The sequence below is a fragment of the Pituophis catenifer genome, unplaced genomic scaffold (assembly GCF_029215685.1).
Source record: "Pituophis catenifer annectens isolate HBS135680 unplaced genomic scaffold, rPitCat1.0.hap2 SCAF_1, whole genome shotgun sequence".
Lineage (NCBI taxonomy): Eukaryota > Metazoa > Chordata > Lepidosauria > Squamata > Colubridae > Pituophis > Pituophis catenifer.
This window is the reverse complement of record NW_027256881.1, coordinates 164,355,471-164,363,043: the sequence shown is the minus strand read 5'-3', so window position 1 is coordinate 164,363,043 and position 7,573 is coordinate 164,355,471.

Here is a 7,573-nt window from a genome sequence, read left to right as displayed (position 1 = left end):
AATTCTAAAATTATAAAACAATTACCCCTTTTCCTCCAAAATAAGACATCCTCTGATAATAAGCCCAATCGGCTTTTGAGCGCATGGCAATAAGGCCAAGCACTTATTTCAGGGTTCAAAAAAATATAAGACAGGGTCTTATTTTCAGGGAAACACGGTAAAACAATTTAAAAAACATTAAAACAATAAAACATCCACAAAATAAATAAGTATAAATAGTAACCATGATGATTAATCAACTAATAGTAAAGCCAAGTAACAGGGCCATGCACACATTCCGAGCTCCATGCCTTGGGACATAGCCAAGTTTTTAAAGCTTTGCTTTATTAGGGTTAGAGCCATTCTAATCTCCAAGGAAAAAATATACTATAAAGCAGGGGCTATAGCAGAAAAATGGCATTTTCTAATTCCCGCCTATCAATATTGTTTAGCTCTGCAGCATGCCCAATCTGTTGGATTAGATTGGATGGGTAGAAACTCTTGGAAAAAGATGGTCCTTCAGATCAGGAGTCACCAACCTTTCAGATCTCAAGGACCACTAAATTCATAATTTTAAATCCCGCGGACCACTAATATGATCTGCCTAATGACTGGCTGGGTGGGTATGACTAGGTGGTCATGTGACTGTGTGGGTATGGCCATCTCGATGTCACTCAAGTTTGGGGGACACCTCGCCACTCTCTACTCGCCCCTCCCCTCCCAGCCACTCCTCACCTGCCCACTTGGGCAAAAAAGCTGGATCTGGCCGAGAAGGAGGCTCAGCAGAAGCACATCACCGAGGACAACGAGTATAGGCTTTCCAAGCAGAGGGAAGACTGCAGGAGTGCAAGGCCAGGTACTGGTGCCTGGAGGCTCAGTGGACTGAGATGGTCAGCAAGTTCCAGGCCATGATGCAGTCCCACTGGAACAAGGCCCTCCGGCTCTGCGCCACCAGCAGCACTTCCCTCTAGCCTTCACCCAAAGCTCTGCACCAGAAGGCTGAAGCAGACCCCAAGTCGAAATTTCTTCCCCCCCTGACCCACACAAGAAGACCCCGAAGGGGGACTCTCTGCAGCAACACAAATGTTCATTGCACGTTTCCAGCCCAGGAAGTGTAGTTTGAGAACCCTTGATTTAGTGCAATATAAAAAAATGCAAATAATTTTTCTGCAGACCACCAAAATTTTCTCACAGACCACCAATGGTCCACGGACCACCAGTTGGTGACTGCTGCTTCAGATAATCTGATCCCAAGCCACATAAGACTTTAAACGTGACAACCAGAACTTGAATTTCACTTAGAAACATACCAGTAGCTAGTGCAGCTCACAGAGTAGTGGTGTTAATTTATTATTATTTATTAATTATCCATGCAGCTGCATTTTGCACCATGAATATTTATTTATGGATGAATATTTAATATTATTTATTATCCATGCAGCCATATTTTGCACCATGAATACTTTTCAAGTTCAGCCGTATGTAGACCATGTTATAGTAATTAAGAGGGAGCTAACATGGGCATGGGTGACAGTGAGCAGGGTCTCCTGGCCCAGGAATGGGTGCAAGTGGCACATTACCTGAAGATGTACATAGGCTCTCCTAACCATGGTTGCTACTTGCTTTTCAAGCACGAGCTGTGAATCTAGGAAAACCCCAAGATTGCACAGCCGGTTTATCTGGGGTAATGCAACCCCATCCAGAACTAAAGGTGGAAGAAATGTGTCTCCAGAAGGTCAAATATCCATAACCACTCTGTTTTGCCAGGGTTGGGTCAGAACCCTTTTTGCCTCATCCAAACCTGAACATCCTCCAGACACTGGAATAAGATGTTCACAGCATCACTCAAGGGGCTTGGTTCAGAGATATAAAGCTGGGTGTCATCTGTATACTGATGATATCTCACCCCAAACCAAAGAAACACCTCACCCAGTAGCATCATGTAGATCTTAAATAAGACAGGAGAGAAAATTGAGCTCTGAGGCATCCCACAAAGTAGGAGCCATAGGCTAGATCTCTTTCCTTCTATCAACACCAACGGCAACTGGCCCCAGTGGAAGGAGGAGAACCAGCACAATACAGTGCCACTCACCCCCAACTCCCAGAGCTGACCCAGAAGAATACCATAATCAATGATATTGAATGCCACTGACAGATCAAGAGCTAGGATGGATGCAGTACCTCTATCCTGCTCCCACTAGAGGTCATCCATGAGTGAGAACAATGCTGTTTCAGTCTCAAATCCAGGCCTGAACTTCAACTGAACAGTCTAGATCAGTGGTTCTTAACCTTCCTAATGCCGTGACCCTTTAAGACCCTCATGTTGTGGTGACCCCCAACCAGGGGTGGGTTCTAATTTTTTTTACTACCGGTTCTGTGGGCGTGGCTTATTTTGTGGGCGTGGCTTGGAGGTCATGTGACTGGGTGGGCGTGGCTAGCTGGTCATGTGACCGGGTGGCCATGGCTATGTGTATAGGGACTACTCAGAGGGCTGAAAAAAGTCATTTCTGACAGGTCCTCGCACTTTTGACTGGTCCTCACACTTATGACCATCCTCACATTTATGCCCATGCAGCATTCTTAACAACCATGTCACTCATTTCACAACTGCTTCTTTTCACCATGGTGATAAGATAGGGCAAAAAACGTAAAATGTGAGGATAGTTGTAAATTCGAGATCTGATCAAATGTGCGAGGACCAGTCAAAAATAACTTTTTCAGCCCTCTGAGTAGTCCATGTGCACAAAAGGACTACCCAGAGGGCTGAAAAAAGTGATTTCTGACAGGTCCTCACACTTTTGACCGGTCTTCGCACTTATGACTGGTAATCATTTATGCCTATTGTAGCATTCTTAACAACCCTGTCACTCATTTCACAACTGCTTCTCTTCACCATGGTGACAAGATAGGGCAAAAATGTAAAATGTGAGGACAGTCGTAAGTTCGAGGACTGGTCAAAAGTGCGAGGACCAGTCAAAAATAACTTTTTCAGCCCTCTGAGTAGTCCATGTGCACAAAAGGACTACCCAGAAGGCTGAAAAAAGTGATTTCTGACAGGTCTTCGCACTTTTGACTGGTCTTCGCACTTATGACTGGTCATCATTTATGCCCATTGTAGCATTCTTAACAACCATGTCACTCATTTCACAACTGCTTCTCTTCACCATGGTGACAAGCTAGGGCAAAAACGTAAAATGTGAAGACAGTTGTAAGTTCGAGGACTGGTCAAAAGTACGAGGACCAGTCAGAAATAACTTTTTCAGCCCTCTGAGTAGTCCATATGCATAAAAGGATACAGCAATAGAGATGGATGAAGGAAGGGAAGGGAAATTAGAGTAGGAGTGAGGGTAAGAGAGGGAGGAAGAGAGGAGGAGAAGGAAAAAGGAAGAGGAAGTAGGGAGGAGAAGAAGAGGGGAAGGAAGAGAAAGTAAGAAGGAAAGAAAAGAGAGAGGTGGTAGGTTTGAGGAGAAAGATTGCTGTACAATAAAAAAGATGAAAGGGAAGAAAGCCAACCCCAAACAAATATAAAGATATTAAGATAAAGAATGAATTGTTAAACTTTAAAGAATAAAAGAGAACAAATATGAATAAATAACAATAATTAGAAACACATATACAAACATACAATGTATTTTCTTTGAACAGAGTATTTGGCCGGTTCACAAATGTAAACAGTGTTTAGTCATTTCAATTAAATTTACAATTTCTATATTTCCTTTTTGCCATATTTATTCCTCATCTATTTTTGTAAAAAAACAATATTACCCTTCATCCTCATCTCTAATCTTAATCAAATTCAATTTTTCCCTTCTATTCTATATTATACCCCTTCCCATTGTCATCTATTTTTATATCCATCCTCACATTGGTTAATTATGTAATATTACAGTTGTTTAATATAAATTCAACATTTTAATATAAATCAATTAGTTATATAACTACCTTTTTTGTATATTAATCAATATGAACATGAATATTCCAATTATTTCCATGCAATCCAATTTCTTACAAATCAATTAATTATATTTACCAATAATAATAAACCAAATAATTTCCCCCATATATTCCTCCAAACCACAACTTAACCATTTCTGCTTTTAACACAATATACAATTAATAGTATCTCAATTATTACAATTCCCTAGTTAAATAGAGCTTTTTTTCTTTTGTGTTTTAAAATCTTGAACTCCCCTCTTTTTCCCTAAATTTCCCATTGTTTGCACCTACCTTTTTTGGTGAGGAAAAAGAAAAGAAATCTACCTGCCTAATTTTCCAACATTGCAGCAACAGCAAAGCCAACAGCCTGCTTTACTTTCAGTTTCATTTTTCAGCATAGCTAGGGGAAAAAAAATCTGCTCCAGTAAGCAGCAGAGCCCTGAGCAAAACAGCTGAGAGCAAATCAGTTGAGAGTCGAGAGCCGATTTAATCAAGGGCTAATTAGCCTATGCTGAAGCTCCGCGGGTCAATAAAATTACAAAAAAACACCGAACTATTTGTTAAATTGCTGGCTCGCCCGCCCCTCGCCCACCACTATTTATTGGCAATAAGTAGTGGTGCGGAGGGGCGGGGCAAGCCAGCAATTTAACACCGGCAGAATCCCACCACTGGCTATAGGGCGGCCCTTTGAAGCCCCGTGGCAAGAATTTAAACAGTTTTTTTTCCTCTAGCCATCAGCTGGGACTCAGGAGGCAGCAATAGATTGGGAGTGGGCGGGGTAAGCGAACGGCCGGCGATCCAACAGAGCAGAGAGTGAGGGTGAGTGAAGGCGTGGGGGGGCGAGAGAGGGCTTTGGCGGCCCCTGTGAAATGGCCGTTCGACCCCCAAAGGGGTCGCAACCCCCAGGTTGAGAACCGCTGGTCTAGATAATCCATTCAAAGTCCTCTGCAACTGCCATGCAGCCACTCTCTTCACAATCTTCCCTAAGAACGGAAGATTGGAAACTGGGTGAAAACTGTCCAGCTTGGTTGGATTAAACATTGGTCTTTCGAGGAGGGGGTACATCATTGCCTCTTTAAGAGCTGATGGGATCACTCCTCTTTTCAAGGAGTTAACTATCACCCAGACTCAGTCCTGCATCTCCCTCCTGTGCAGTTTTAATAAGCTAGGAAGGGCATAGACCAGGGGTGAAATGCTCCCAGTTTGGACCGGATCACCTGATCCGGTAGCGATGGAGGCGGGTGGTTCGGAGAACCGGTAACAAAAATCCCTGCTCCCCCTCCCCCATGCCCAGCTGAGCCACACAATCATCAGAGGCTTTTTAAAAAACTTTTAAAAGCATTTTTTCTACAATCTCTTTGGCCAAAAAAATGCTTTTAAAAGTAAAAAAATAAACCTCTGATGATCACGCGACTCAGCTGGGATCGTCAAAGGCTTTTAAAAGCATTTTTTCTACAACCTCTTCAGTGAAAAGGTTGTAAAAAAATGCTTTCAAAAGGCTCTGACGATCCCAGCTGAGTTGCCTGATCGGAAGAGGCTTTTTTTCTTTTAAATGCCTCTGACAATCAGGCAACTCAGCTTGGATCGTCAGAGGCTTTTAAAAGAAAAAATGCCTCTGCTGATCAGGCAACTTAGCTGGGATCGTCAGAGCCTTTTGAAAGTATTTTTTTACAACCTCTTCACTAAAGAGGTTGTAGAAAAAATGGTTTTAAAAGTAAAAAAAAAATTGGTCACGCCCACCCAGTCACATTACTCCCCCCCCCACCAAGCCATGCCCACAGAACCGGTAGTAACAAATTTTAGATTTCACCACTGGCATAGACCTAATATACAAGTGGTCAAATTAGCAGCTAAAAAGACCTTGTCCACATTGTTAAGTTCAACAGGCTCAAGCTCGCAAGACGGTATGGCATCCAGTATGTCAATAAGCACTGGGACCAGCATGGTCAATTATGCCACAATTTGTCCATTTCAATTTTTAGATCTTGATATTATATATCTAATTATTTTATCCCATCTTTTAAATATAGAACTCAAAGTAGTTAGCATACCTAGTACTCAGGGGTGAAATGCTCCTGGTTCGGACAGGCTCGGGCGAGTAGGTAGCGATGGCGGCGGGCAGTTCAGAGAACCGAGCAAAAATCCCTGCCCCTGCCCCCCATGCCCAGCTGAGCCCCGCGATCATCAGAGCCTTTTTTTCCTTTTAAATGGCTCTGACCAACCAAGCTCTGACATCCCAGCTGGATCGCCAGAACCATGTAAAAGAAAAAAGGTTCTTTTTTTTCTCCCCCCTCCTCTCCCAGCCTCCAGCTTGCTTACCTTAGCTGCTGATCGCATGATGATCGATCGCAATCCATGCATCAGCAAGCAACTGAATCTCCCTGCCTGCAATCAAGCTCATCGGTGAGCAGCTCTTTCTACCTGCCTGCCTTCCTGCCTAGACTTGTGGACTTCAACTCCCAGCAAAGCTGGCTGAGGAATTCTGGGAGTTGAAGTCCACAAGTCTTAAAGTTGCCAAGGTTGGAGACCCCTGTTCTATTGGGTAAGTTTTTTTCCCCTTTGGGAGCTTTAAAAAAAATAGTTAATTGGGGTTTTTTTAGTTGTTCTTTTTTTTAGACCTAGCCATTTAAAGTTTAGGAAGTTTTAAATTTAGCTGCTTTTATATAAAAATAAAAATAAATTAAAATAAAATAATATTTGTGCAGCTTTCTGAAATTTAGTGTCTTTCTGTAGTGTTTCACTCTAACTACACAAACACACAAAATCTCACAAAGCTGTATGTGGAATTTTGTGTGTGTAAAGTGTGAAAGTTGGTTTTTGGGCTTTTTGTGGCTGTGTGAGGTTCCTGCTTGTTGCAGGAGCCATTCTGGGTCTAGCACAGCTGCTTTTACGTTGTGAGTGAGCCAGTTGTGTTGTGTTGTGTTGTGTTGTGTTGTGTGTGTGTAAAGTGTGAAAGTTGTTTTTTTGGGCTTTTTGTGGCCATGTGAGGTTCCTGCTTGTTGCGGGGCCATTTTGAGTCTAGCACAGCTGCTTTTACATTGTGGGTGAGCCTGTTGTGTTGTGTTTTGTAGGTTAAAAAAGGACAAAGAAGTGACATTGACTTGGCCAGCTCATCCAGTCACCTTACCACCAAGCCCCGCCCACTAATTAAGCCACGCCCACAGAACCGATAGCAAAAAAATTTAGATTTCACCCCTGCTAGTACTCCTGCCTCCTTATTTTCCCACAACAATCCTGTGTGATGGTTTGGGCTACCTTTGGGTTGAAGAAATAAGATTTTGAAGTTTTTTATATTGACATATATCTGGAATGACTGACTCATGGAATGAATGAGCTATTAATTAGGAAGTTCTGAGTAAAATGTAGGCCATAAACCAGTGATTAAATAAACAGTTTTCAATTTTACTTTAGCCTGAAGTACTAAATGATTAGGACCGTAATCTGAGCAACTAAGGAGTATTATCAACAGGTCTTTCAATCCTTGGGGAAGAAATGTGTATTAAAATCAGGCACCGGTGCACTCATCGCCTAGGACGGCACAAAGCAGAATATTTTAAAATACTAATAACGGCTTTATTTTTTGCGACACCATTCTGCCCTATTTTATATTGCAATTATATTTTGTCATCATTATTAGCAACAGTCAATATCAGGACTG